The sequence below is a fragment of the Arachis hypogaea genome, chromosome 10, assembly GCF_003086295.3.
Source record: "Arachis hypogaea cultivar Tifrunner chromosome 10, arahy.Tifrunner.gnm2.J5K5, whole genome shotgun sequence".
NCBI lineage: Eukaryota > Viridiplantae > Streptophyta > Magnoliopsida > Fabales > Fabaceae > Arachis > Arachis hypogaea.
Window position 1 is genome coordinate 12,585,176 of NC_092045.1, and position 13,081 is coordinate 12,598,256.

The following is a 13,081-nucleotide window of genomic DNA, read 5'->3' on the forward strand; positions in this document are numbered from 1 at the left end:
GTTATTGATTCTCCTAGTTAAGTATGATGATTCTTGAACATAGCTACTTATTGAGTCTTGGCTGTGGCCCAAAGCACTCTGTCTTCCAGTATTACCACCGGATACATACATGCCACAGACACATAATTGGGTGAACCTTTTCAGATTGTGACTCAGCTTTGCTAGAGTCCCCAATTAGAGGTGTCCAGGGTTCTTAAGCACACTCTTATTGCCTTGGATCACAACTTTATTTCTTTCTTTTCTCTCTTTTTTTCGTTTTCTTTTCTTTTTCTCTTTTTTTTTTCGATTTTTTTTATAGCTTTTTCTTGCTTCAAGAATCATTGTAATGATTTTTCAGATCCTCAGTAACATGTCTCCTTTTTCATCATTCTTTCAAGAGACAACATTCATGAACCACAAATTCAAGATACATATGCACTGTTTAAGCATACATTCAGAAAACAAAAATATTGCCACCACATCAAAATAATTAAACTGTTATAAAATTCAAAATTCATGCAATTCTTCCTTTTTAATTTAAGCACGTTTTTATTCAAGAAAGGTGATGGATTCATAGGACATTCATAACTTTAAGGCATAGACACTAAGACACTAATGATCACAAGACACAAACATAGATAAACATAAGCACTAAAATTCGAAAAACAGAAGAATAAAGAACAAGGAGATTAAAGAACGGGTCCACCTTAGTGATGGCGGCTCTTTCTTCCTCTTGAAGATCCTATGGAGTGCTTGAGCTCCTCAATGTCTCTTCCTTGTCTTTGTTGCTCCTCTCTCATGATTCTTTGATCTTCTCTAATTTCATGGAGGATGATGGAGTGTTCTTGATGCTCCACCCTTAGTTGTCCCATGTTGGAACTTAATTCTCCTAGGGAGGTGTTTAGTTGCTCCCAATAGTTTTGTGGAGGAAAGTGCATCCCTTGAGGTATCTCAGGGATCTCATGATGAGTAGGGTCTCTTGTGTGCTCCATCCTCTTCTTAGTGATGGGCTTGTCCTCATCAATAGGGGTGTCTCCCTCTATGTCAACTCCAACTGAATAACAGAGGTGACAAATGAGATGAGGGAAGGCTAACCTTGCCAAGGTAGAGGACTTGTCCGCCACCTTATAGAGTTCTTGGGCTATAACCTCATGAACTTCTATTTCTTCTCCAATCATGATGCTATGAATCATGATAGCCCGATCTATGGTAACTTCGGACCGGTTGCTAGTGGGAATGATTGAGCGTTGGATGAACTCCAACCATCCTCTAGCCACGGGCTTGAGGTCATGCCTTCTTAATTGAACCGGCTTCCCTCTTGAATCTTTCTTCCATTGGGCGCCCTCTTCACATATGATTGTGAGGACTTGGTCCAACCTTTGATCAAAGTTGACCCTTCTAGTGTAAGGATGTTCATCTCCTTGCATCATGGGCAAGTTGAACGCCAACCTCACACTTTCCGGACTAAAGTCCAAGTATTTCCCCCGAACCATAGTAAGATAATTCTTTGGATCCGGGTTCACACTTTGGTCATGGTTCTTGGTGATCCATGCATTGGCATAGAACTCTTGAACCATCAAGATTCCGACTTGTTGAATGGGGTTGGTGAGGACTTCCCAACCTCTTCTTCGGATCTCATGTCGGATCTCCGGATATTCACTCTTTTTGAGTGAAAAAGGGACCTCGGGGATCACCTTCTTCAAGGCCACAACTTCATAGAAGTGGTCTTGATGCACCCTTGAGATGAATCTTTCCATCTCCCATGACTCGGAGGTGGAAGCTTTTGCCTTCCCTTTCCTCTTTCTAGAGGTTTCTCCGGCCTTGGATGCCATAAATGGTTATGGAAAAACAAAAAGCAATGCTTTTACCACACCAAACTTAAAATGTTTGCTCGTCCTCGAGCAAAAGAAGAAAGAAGAGAGTAGAAGAAGAAGAAAGGAGGAGAAAGGGAATGGCTTTGTGTTCGGCCACAGGGGAGAGAAATGGTGTTTAGGATGTGTGAAAATGAAGGAGTGAAGGAGGGTTTATATAGGAGAGGGGGATGGGAGGGTTCGGCCATTTGAGGGTGAGTTTAGGTGGGAAAGTGGTTTGAATTTGAATGGTGAGGTAGGTGGGGTTTTATGAAGGATGGATGTGAGTGGTGAAGAGAAAGATGGGATTTGATAGGTGAGGGGTTTTTGGGGAAGAGGTGTTGAGGTGATTGGTGAATGGGTGAAGAAGAGAGAGAGTGGTAGGGTAGGTGGGGATCCTGTGGGGTCCACAGATCCTGAGGTGTCAAGGAAAAGTCATCCCTGCACCAAATGGTAAACTAAATCACGTTTTTGGCCATTTCTGGCGTTAAACGCCGGGCAGGTGCCCATTTCTGGCGTTTAACGCCAGCTTCTTGCCCCTTTCTGGCGTTTAACGCCAGTCTGGTGCCCCTTTCTGGCGTTAAACGCCCAGAATGGTGCCAGACTGGGCGTTAAACGCCCAACAGCTAACCTCACTGGCGTTTAAACGCCAGTGGGTGCGTCCTCCAGGGTGTGCTATTTTTCTTCCTGTTTTTCATTAATTTTGTGACTTCTTATGATCATCAACCTACAAAAGACATAAAATAACAAAAGAAAATAGTTAATTATAAAACATTGGGTTGCCTCCCAACAAGCGCTTCTTTAATGTCATTAGCTTGACAGAGGACTCTCATGGAGCCTTTGAAATGCTCAGAGCCATGTTGGAACCTCCCAACACCAAACTTAGAGTTTGAATGTGGGGGTTCAACACCAAACTTAGAGTTTGGTTGTGGCCTCCCAACACCAAACTTAGAGTTTGACTGTGGGGGCTCTGTTTGGCTCTGCTTTGAGAGAAGCTCTTCATGCTTCCTCTCCATGATGACAGAGGGATATCCTTGGGCCTTAAACATCAAGGATTCTTCATTCACTTGAATGATCAACTCTCCTCTATCAACATCAATCACAGCCTTTGCTGTGGCTAGGAAGGGTTTGCCAAGGATGATGGATTCATCCATGCACTTCCCAGTCTCTAGGACTATGAAATCAGTAGGGATGTAATGGTCTCTAATCTTTACCAGAACATCCTCTACAAGTCCATGGGCTTGTTTTCTTGAGTTGTCTGCCATCTCTAGTGAGATTCTTGCAGCTTGTACCTTTGAGATCCCTAACTTCTCCATTACAGAGAGGGGCATGAGGTTCACACTTGACCCTAAGTCACACAAGGTCTTCTTGAAGGTCATGGTGCCTATGGTACAAGGTATTGAAAACTTCCCAGGATCCTGTCTCTTTTGAGGCAGTTTCTGCCTAGACAAGTCATCCAGTTCTTTGGTGAGCAAAGGGGGTTCATCCTCCCAAGTCTCATTTCCAAATAACTTGTCATTCAGCTTCATGATTGCTCCAAGGTATTTAGCAACTTGCTCTTCAGTGACATACTCATCCTCTTCAGAGGAAGAATACTCATCAGAGCTTATGAATGGCAGAAGTAAGTCCAATGGAATCTCTATGGTCTCAGTTTGAGCCTCAGATTCCCATGGTTCCTCATTAGGGAACTCATTGGAGGTCAGTGGACGTCCAGTGAGGCCTTCCTTAGTGGCGTTCACTGCCTCTTCTCCTTCCCAAAATTCGGCCATGTTGATGGCCTTGCACTCTCCTTTTGGATTTTCTTCTGTATTGCTTGGAAGAGTACTAGGAGGGAGTTCAGTAATTTTCTTGCTCAGCTGACCCACTTGTCCTTCCAAATTTCTGATGGAAGACCTTGTTTTAGTCATGAAACTTTGAGTGGTTTTGATTAGATCAGAGACCATGGTTGCTAAGTCAGAGTTATTCTGCTTAGAACTCTCTGTCTGTTGCTGAGAAGATGATGGAAAAGGCTTGCTATTGCTAAACCTGTTTCTTCCACCATTATTATTATTGAAACCTTGTTGAGGTCTTTGTTGATCCTTCTATGAGAAATTTGGATGATTTCTCCATGAAGGATTGTAGGTGTTTCCATAGGGTTCTCCCATGTAATTCACCTCTTCTATTGAAGGGTTCTCAGGATCATAAGCTTCTTCCTCAGATGAAGCCTCCTTAGTACTGCTTGGTGCATTTTGCATTCCAGACAGACTTTGAGAAATCATATTGACTTGTTGAGTCAATATTTTGTTCTGAACCAATATGGCATTCAGAGTGTCAATCTCAAGAACTCCTTTCTTCTGACTAGTCCCATTGTTCACAGGATTTCTTTCAGAAGTGTACATGAATTGGTTATTTGCAACCATTTCAATCAGTTCTTGAGCTTCAGTAGGCGTCTTCTTCAAATGAAGAGATCCTCCAGCAGAGCTATCCAAAGACATCTTGGATAGTTCAGAGAGACCATCATAGAAAATACCTATGATGCTCCATTCAGAAAGCATATCAGAAGGACACTTTCTGATTAATTGTTTGTATCTTTCCCAAGCTTCATAGAGGGATTCTCCTTCCTTCTGTATGAAGGTTTAGACTTCCACTCTAAGCTTACTCAATTTTTGAGGTGGAAAGAACTTTGCCAAGAAGGCATTGACTAGCTTTTCCCAAGAGTCCAGGCTTTCTTTAGGTTGAGAGTCCAACCATGTTCTAGCTCTGTCTCTTACAGCAAAAGGGAATAGCATAAGTCTGTAGACCTCAGGGTCAACCCCATTAGTCTTGACAGTGTCACAGATTTGCAAGAACTCAGCTAAAAACTGATGAGGATCTTCCAATGGAAGTCCATGGAATTTGCAATTCTGTTGCATTAGAGAAACTAATTGAGGCTTAAGCTCAAAGTTGTTTGCTCTAATGGCAGGGATAGAGATGCTTCTCCCATAGAAGTCGGGAGTAGGTGCAGCAAAGTCACCCAGCACCTTCCTTGCATTGTTGGCATTGTTGTTGTTTTCAGCTGCCATATGTTCTTCTTCTTTGAAGAATTCGGTCAGGTCCTCTAAAGAGAGTTGTGCTTTGGCTTCTCTTAGCTTTCTCTTCAAAGTCCTTTCAGGTTCAGGGTCAGCTTCAACAAGAATGCTTTTGTCCTTGCTCCTGCTCATAAGAAAGAGAAGAGAACAAGAAAATGTGGAATCCTCTATGTCACAGTATAGAGATTCCTTGAAGTGTCAGAGGAAGAGAAAGGTAGAAGACAGAAGTAGAAAATTCGAACTTATCAAAGAAGATGGAGTTCGAATTTTGCATTAAGGAATAGTGTTAGTCCATAAATAGAAGGATGTGAGAAGAAGGAAAGTGATTTTCGAAAATTAAGTGTAAAATTTTGAAAATATTTTTGAAAAACATTACTTAATTTTCGAAAATGAAAGTAGAAAAGAAATCAAGTGATTTTTTGAAAAAAAGATTTTGAAATTAGAAATCCAAAAGATTTGATTGAAAACTTATTTTGAAAAAGATGTGATTAAGAAAATATGATTGGTTTTTAAAAAATGTGATTGAGAAGATGTGATTTGAAAAACATTTTAAAAAGATTTGATTTTGAAAATTAAAAACTTGACTAACAAGAAAAGATATGATTCAAACATTAAACCTCTCTCAACAGAAAAGGCAACATACTTGAAATGTTGAATCAAATTATTAATTGATAGTAAGTGTTCATACCCTGACCGAGCTCCCCAAAACCGGTCAAGATCATAGAAGGCCCGACCTCGTCCCAAGGCCCAAGCCTGAGGTCGGACCTCGGACAAATAGGCTAAGAAGGCCCATCAAAAGGAACGAAGCCCAAAACCTAAAGGCCGAAAAGGCCTGGGAAAGGCGGTTCCGCAAAGATAGAGATAAAACTCCCAAAAGATAAGATAAGATAAGAATATCTTATCCAGGGAAGATCACGACCAACTACTATAAATACACTGGAGCACCCAGGTATAACTCATACTCTAATTCTACTAAATATCTGCTTGGACCCATGCTAACTTAAGCATCGGAGTGTCATTGCAGGTACAACCACCAGCCGCTCAGCTCATCAAGCTCGGGTCACAGAACCCTCACCTCGGGTCTTGCCAGACGACCGAGCTACGCGTTTCAGGTAACCCTCGGAACATTGGCGCCGTTGCCGGGGACCTGGAAGTCATCCCTCTACCATGGCGGACGATCCTCCCAACAATAACCACGCTACCTCAGAACAAGAGGAGGAAGTTGACACCGGAGAACGACCGGACAGCCCTCTATCACCGCACACTCCAGGAGGAAACAAACAGAATCGCCCAAAGACACCACTCCCAAACAAAGATCCACCAAATCCCGAGAAGGAAAAGAACTCGGAAATTCTAGAAGCAGTTCGGGCACAGCAAAACCGGCTGAAACAACTCGAAGAGGACATAAAAAAGCAGAAGGAAACTGAACAAGATCTGAGAAGAGAAGCTCGCAAGCGCAGAGAATTAGAAGAAAAACTGCGGAAAATAGAGGCCAACCTGAAAGACCGAACGGAACGCGGCACCACCCCCGAAAACAATCATGATCCCTTCACACAAGAGATCATGAAGGAAAAGGTACCGCGAAACTTCAAACCACCAGATATGGATCTCTACGACGGCACCACCGATCCAAGTCACCACCTCAGCAACTTCAGAAGCAGAATGTACCTGGTCGACGCCTCCGACGCGATTCGGTGCAAAGCCTTCCCCACCACTCTCACCAAGTCAGCCATGAAGTGGTTCGACAACCTGCCACCAAGATCAATCACCAGCTTCGAAGACCTAACCAAAAAATTCCTAACAAGGTTCTCCATTCAAAAGGACAAGGCAAAACATGCCCCCAGTCTACTCGGGATCAAACAAGGAAACCAAGAAACCCTCCGAGAATACATGGAGCGATTCAACAAAGCCTGCCTGGACATACAACACTTGCCCACAGAAGCGGCCATCATGGGACTGGCAAACGGCCTAAAAGAAGGACCATTTAGCCAATCCCTATCCAAACGATACCCGACCTCCCTATACGAGGTGCAGGAGCGAGCAGAAAAATATATTAACATGGAGGAAACCTCCCAGCTAAGAGACTCTTCTAGGAAGGAATCAACCTACCCGCTCCGAGATCGAGATCGGGAACAGAAGAAGAAAGAAGAATCCAACTCGGACAAGCCACGGAAGTACCATAGCTACACTCCCCTCCGAGTTTCCCTGGTAGACATCTACAGAAAGGTGTGCCACACCGAAAAGATCCCACCACCCCGACCTCTAAAACATAAGAGAGCGGGGAGAGATCGGTCCGAGTACTGTGAATACCACAAACTCTACGGTCATTCTACTAACGACTGCCACGACCTAAAGAACGTTATAGAAAGGCTGGCCAGAGAAGGAAAAATCGACAGACACATAGCAGAAAAGGGAGAAGAGACCAAAAAGAGAAGGAGGGGAGATAACGAAGATCGGGCTGAGCAAACCCCGCGAACCCCTGAAAGGCACGTTCACATGATAAATGGGGGTTTTGCAGGCGGAGGAACATCCAGATCCTCGCGAAAAAGACACCTCAAAGACGTCTATCATGTCCGAGAAGACAGCCCCCTGCCCGAGTTACCTACTATCTCGTTTACCCGAGAAGATGCTCAAGGGGTAATACCCGGGCACGACGATCCAATGGTAATCACCATCATCCTAGCAAACGCCAACCTACATCGAACCCTGGTTGACCAGGGAAGCTCAGCAGATATCCTATTCAAAACGGCCTTCGACAAACTCGGGCTTGAAGAAAAAGAGCTAAAGGCCTATCCCACCGACCTATTTGGACTAGGGGACACCCCGATCCATCCCTTAGGATACATCTCGCTACATACCACCTTTGGAAGAGGCGAACAATCTAAAACATTAAGCATCGACTACATCGTAGTCGACGTCGCTTCAGCATACAATGCCCTCATTGGGCGACCAACCCTAAATAGACTAGCAGCTATAGTCTCAACCCCACACCTCTGTATGAAGTTCCCTACCACAAAGGGAATCGCTACCCTAAAAGGCGACCAAAAATTGGCACGGCGATGCTATAACGAAAGCCTGAGCCTAAAAGGGAAAGAGGTCAATACAATAGAACTCGGACGAGTTCAAGCCCGAGAAGACCTTCGGCCACAACCTGAGGGCGAAACCGAAAAAGTCCAGATCGGGAACACGCCTGAAAAAATAACAAACGTAGGAGCAAACCTCGAAGCAGGCCTAAAGGAGGAACTCATAACCCTCTTAAGGGAGAATTCCGACCTCTTCGCCTGGAAAGCCTCCGACATGCCAGGCATAAGCCCCGACCTAATGTGCCATAAGCTATCAGTGTACCCGGGATCCCGACCTGTCCAACAAAGACGCAGGAAGGTCGGGCCCGAACGCATGCAAGCAATAGAAGAACAAGTACAAGCACTACTAGACGCAGGGTTCATTAAGGAAGTAAAATACCCCCTATGGCTCGCGAACGTGGTCCTGGTAAAAAAGCCCAATGGAAAATGGAGGATGTGCGTCGACTACACAGATCTCAACAAAGCCTGCCCCAAAGATCCATATCCACTACCAAATATCGACGCCTTAGTAGACGCAGCCTCAGGCTACAGATATCTCTCCTTCATGGATGCATACTCGGGATACAATCAAATCCCGATGTACGGGCCCGACCAAGAAAAGACCTCGTTCATAACCCCAAGGGCAAACTACTGCTACGTAGTAATGCCCTTCGGGCTGAAGAACGCAGGGGCAACCTACCAGAGGCTAATGAATAAAGTGTTCTCAGAGCACATCGGACTACAGCTAGAGGTGTATGTCGACGACATGCTGGTAAAGACACAAGAAGACAGAAACTTGGTGCCCGACCTCACCAGTGTCTTCGACACCCTCAGGAAGCACAACATGAGACTCAACCCGACAAAGTGCACCTTCGCCGCACAAGCCGGAAAGTTCTTAGGCTTCATGCTGACTCAAAGAGGCATCGAAGCAAACCCGGATAAATGCCAAGCAATACTCAATATGAAGAGCCCGACGTGTGTCAAAGAAGTACAACAACTGAATGGAAGGCTAGCCGCCCTATCAAGATTCTTGGCAGGATCAGCGATAAAATCACTACCTCTTTACTCACTCCTAAAGAAAGGGAAACCCTTCGCGTGGACCCCGGAGTGCGAAAAAGCCTTCCAAGAATTCAAGGAATTCCTCGGGCAGCCACCAATCCTAACCCGACCTTTAAAAGGGGAAGAGCTCGTACTATACCTCTCGGTCGGACATCGGGCAGTTGCTTCAGCATTAATACGAGAAAATGACCAAGGACAACACCCCATATACTTTATAAGCAAGGTACTACAAGGGGCCGAGTTAAACTATCAGAAAATAGAAAAATTCGCCTACGCCCTAGTATTCACAGCCCGAAGGCTCCGTCCCTACTTTCAAGCCCACACCATCAAGGTCCGGACAAACCAACCCATGAGACACATCCTACAAAAAACAGACATGGCAGGACGAATCCTACAATGGGCGGTGGAATTGTCCGAGTTCGACCTTCACTATGAAGCTCGGACTGCCATAAAATCCCAGTATCTAGCCGACTTCATCGCAGAATACACTGAGACCCCTGGAACTCCACTCTCATGGAACCTGTATGTCGACGGGTCCTCAAATAAAACAGGAAGCGGAGCCGGGGTTATACTTGAAAGCGACCAAGGAACACGGATAGAACTATCCCTAAAATTCGAGTTCCAGGCTTCGAACAACCAAGCCGAGTACGAGGCCCTACTAGCAGGTCTAAAGCTAGCCGAAGAGGTTGGAGCCCAGAGAATCACGATCTTCAGCGACTCCCAGGTCATCACATCACAAGTAAATGGAAGCTACCAGGCCAAAGACCCAACTATGAAAAAATACCTGGACCAAACACAGGCACAATTGCGCCACTTTTCAGAAGTACAGATCCAGCACATACCTCGGGAACGAAATGCCCGGGCAGACGCCCTCTCAAAGCTTGCTAGCACCAAACCCGGAGGCAACAACAGAAGTCTCCTCCAAGAAACCTTACAATCTCCCTCCGTATTAAGAGAGGAAGAAATACTAAATATATCCGACCAACAACAAGGATGGATGACCCCCATACTCAACTACCTGAAGTCGGGAACTCTCCCCGCCGAAAGAAAAGAAGCTAAAAGGCTTACAAAGGACGCCCAGAATTATACATTAATTCACGGCGTATTATACAGAAGAGGATTCTCAAACCCCCTCCTTAGGTGCGTTCCGACCTCGGAAACAAAAAGCGTCCTCGAAGAAGTCCACGAAGGCATGTGTGGGAACCACCTCGGAGCTCGGGCACTATCCAAAAAAGTAGTCAGAGCCGGGTTCTACTGGCCGACCTTGCAAAGAGACGCAACGGAGTATGTGAAAATATGTCCCCCCTGCCAAAAACACGCCAATTTTCACAAGGCACCGCCCGAAGACCTTATCAGCATCACTGCGCCATGGCCCTTCGCAAAATGGGGACTCGACCTACTCGGCCCGTTTCCCCAAGGACCGGGGCAAGTCAAATACCTCATAGTAGGGGTCGACTACTTCACGAAGTGGATCGAAGCTGAACCCTTAGCCACTATTACGGCTCAGAAAAGCCGTAAATTCCTATACAAAAACATTGTCACGAGGTTCGGAGCCCCCTACTCCGTCACAACAGACAATGGAACACAGTTCACGGACACAAGTTTCCAGAACTTGGTGGCCGAACTAAAAATCAAACAGCAATTCACATCGGTCGAGCACCCACAAGCCAATGGACAAGCAGAGGCCGCAAATAAAGTCATCCTGGCCGGGTTAAAAAGAAGACTCCAAGAGGCCAAAGGGGCATGGGCCGAAGAACTCCCCCAGGTACTATGGGCATATCGGACAACCCCGCACTCTACAACGGGAGAATCCCCATTCCGACTAGCTTACGGGATGGAGGCAATGATTCCTATCGAAATAGATGAAGGGTCGCCCAGAGTCATCTTCTACAACGAAGGAGGCAACCCTCAGGCACAAAGGGAAGAACTCGACCTCCTCCCCGAGGTCCGAGAAAGAGCCCGAATCCGAGAAGAAGCCTTAAAACGGCGAACGGCCCTCAGATACAATCAAAAGGTAATAAAGCGAAGTTTCTCCATTCACGACCTGATTCTAATCCGAAATGACATCGGAACACAAAAGTCGGGAGAAGGAAAGCTAGCCGCAAATTGGAAAGGGCCCTACAAGGTAACAGAAGTCTTAGGGACAGGCTACTACAAAATATCCGACCTAGAAGGCAATGAGCTGCCCAGGGCCTGGCACGCCTGTAATCTAAGACGATACTACAGCTAGAAAAACTTAACCCGAGGTGTACTCTTTTTCCCTACAAGGGTTTTTTAATGAGACACCCGGTTAAGTAGGACACCCGACCTAGTCAAAGGGTAAACACTCTGTAAATATTCTTTCTTTTTTTTAATACTAATCAAATTTCTCTATTTTCTTTTCTTCTTCCTCATGATAAAGCAAATCCTAAAGAAAGTACCCCACCAAGGCGCATTAATTTATGCTCGGCAAAACGCAAAAAATCATTTGCCAAGAGACCATACAAGGTCGGCAAAGATAAAGCGACGAGGTTCAAATTAATGTGAGAAGTTATAAAAGTAACTCTGAAAAGGCTCAAAAGGCCAAATAAAAAGAGATTACAAAAATAACTTAGAAGGACGACTAAACGACAAAGGTCGGACCCACAAGTTATAAAGTAACTCTGAAATGGCTCGAAAAGCCAAACAAAAAAGAGATTACAAAAATAACTTAAAAAGGCCGACCAGCGACAAAGTCGGACCCAACAAAAAGGAGGTACTTGAGCGCCCGAGGTCCGAGCTTAAAGCTCGGATCCAAGAAAGAAAGCCTTAAAACGGCAAGAACCAAGATTTCGAAAAACGCTTACTAAAAAGTTGCTCTACAAAGGCAACTAAAAAGTACAAGCGAAAAGAACGAAATCAAAGGAAGTCTCAAAACGCTAGCTAAAAAGTTGTTAACCAAAAACAACTAAAAAGCACAAAAGCGGAAACCAAAGGAAGTCTCAAAACGCTAGCTAAAAAGTTGTTAACCAAAAACAACTAAAAAGCACAAAAGCGGAAACCAAAGGAAGTCTCAAAACGCTAGCTAAAAAGTTGTTAACCAAAAAACAACTAAAAAGCACAAAAGCGGAAACCAAAGGAAGTCTCAAAACGCTAGCTAAAAAGTTGTTAACCAAAAACAACTAAAAAGCACAAAAGCGGAAACCAAAGGAAATCTCAGAACGCTAGCTAAAAAGTTGTTAACCAAAAAACAACTAAAAAGCACAAAAAAGGAAACCAAAGGTCAAAACGCTAGCTAAAAAGTTGTTGACCGAAAACAACTGAAAAGCACAAAAGCGGAAACCGAAGGTCAAAACGCGAACAAAACACCGCATAATAAAGTTACTGCAAGTAGCTACATAAAGCGAAAGGTGTCCAAAAAAGCGTTCACAGAAGTCATCCAACAAAAAGCCCACAGGCCGGGCAAACCACTAAAAAGATTACAGGGGATCAAGGTCCTTTCCAGACTCCACATCAACAGCAGGCTCCGGAGGAAACATAGATATCGGGACCGCATCGACAGCAACGTCATCCCGATTCGAAGCTTCCACACCAGATCTATTCCCGACCAAAGGGGAAGTCGGGTTCCCAACCGGAACTTTGGGGTCGGACATCGGGACCTCATCCTCAGCAGGAGCAGGAACAATCTGGCCATCCACAACGACGTTATCCGTACTGAACAAGCTCAGATCTAGGTCGGGAGCAAGAACTCGGACCTGAGCCTTCAAATTCTCGAACATGGCATCCATGCCCTTGGCCACATGACCTTCCAGCTCGTAAAACTTGTCCTGCGCAGATTGCAACTCCTCCCTTGTCTCCACAAGCTCGGCATATAGCTTGGTATAATTCTCCGTGGCCGCCTTCGCCATCTCCTCAGATGTCTTCGCTGCCGCCACAGCCGCGGTAGCTTTAGTTTTCTCTTTCTCCAAGGAGGCCTCCAGCTCAGCAATCCGGGCAGCCTTCAGTTGACTAATCTTATCAAGCTCGGAACGAGCCTTATCAAGTCGAGAGCTGGTCGCACCAATGGGGGATTTCTTGAACTCCCGGGCAATAGCGGCATGAAGACTAGCCATCCGGACACAGCTCC

General features: G+C 45.2%; 1 non-coding gene across 1 annotated transcript; it reads left to right on the top strand.

The window, feature by feature from the left end:
- The first annotated feature begins 4,357 nt into the window (after nucleotides 1–4,357).
- Nucleotides 4,358–4,465, top strand: LOC112719492 (small nucleolar RNA R71). Its single transcript, XR_003161792.1, has one exon. It is a non-coding gene; the product is annotated as a small nucleolar RNA R71 (small nucleolar RNA).
- Nucleotides 4,466–13,081: the final 8,616 nt, after the last annotated feature.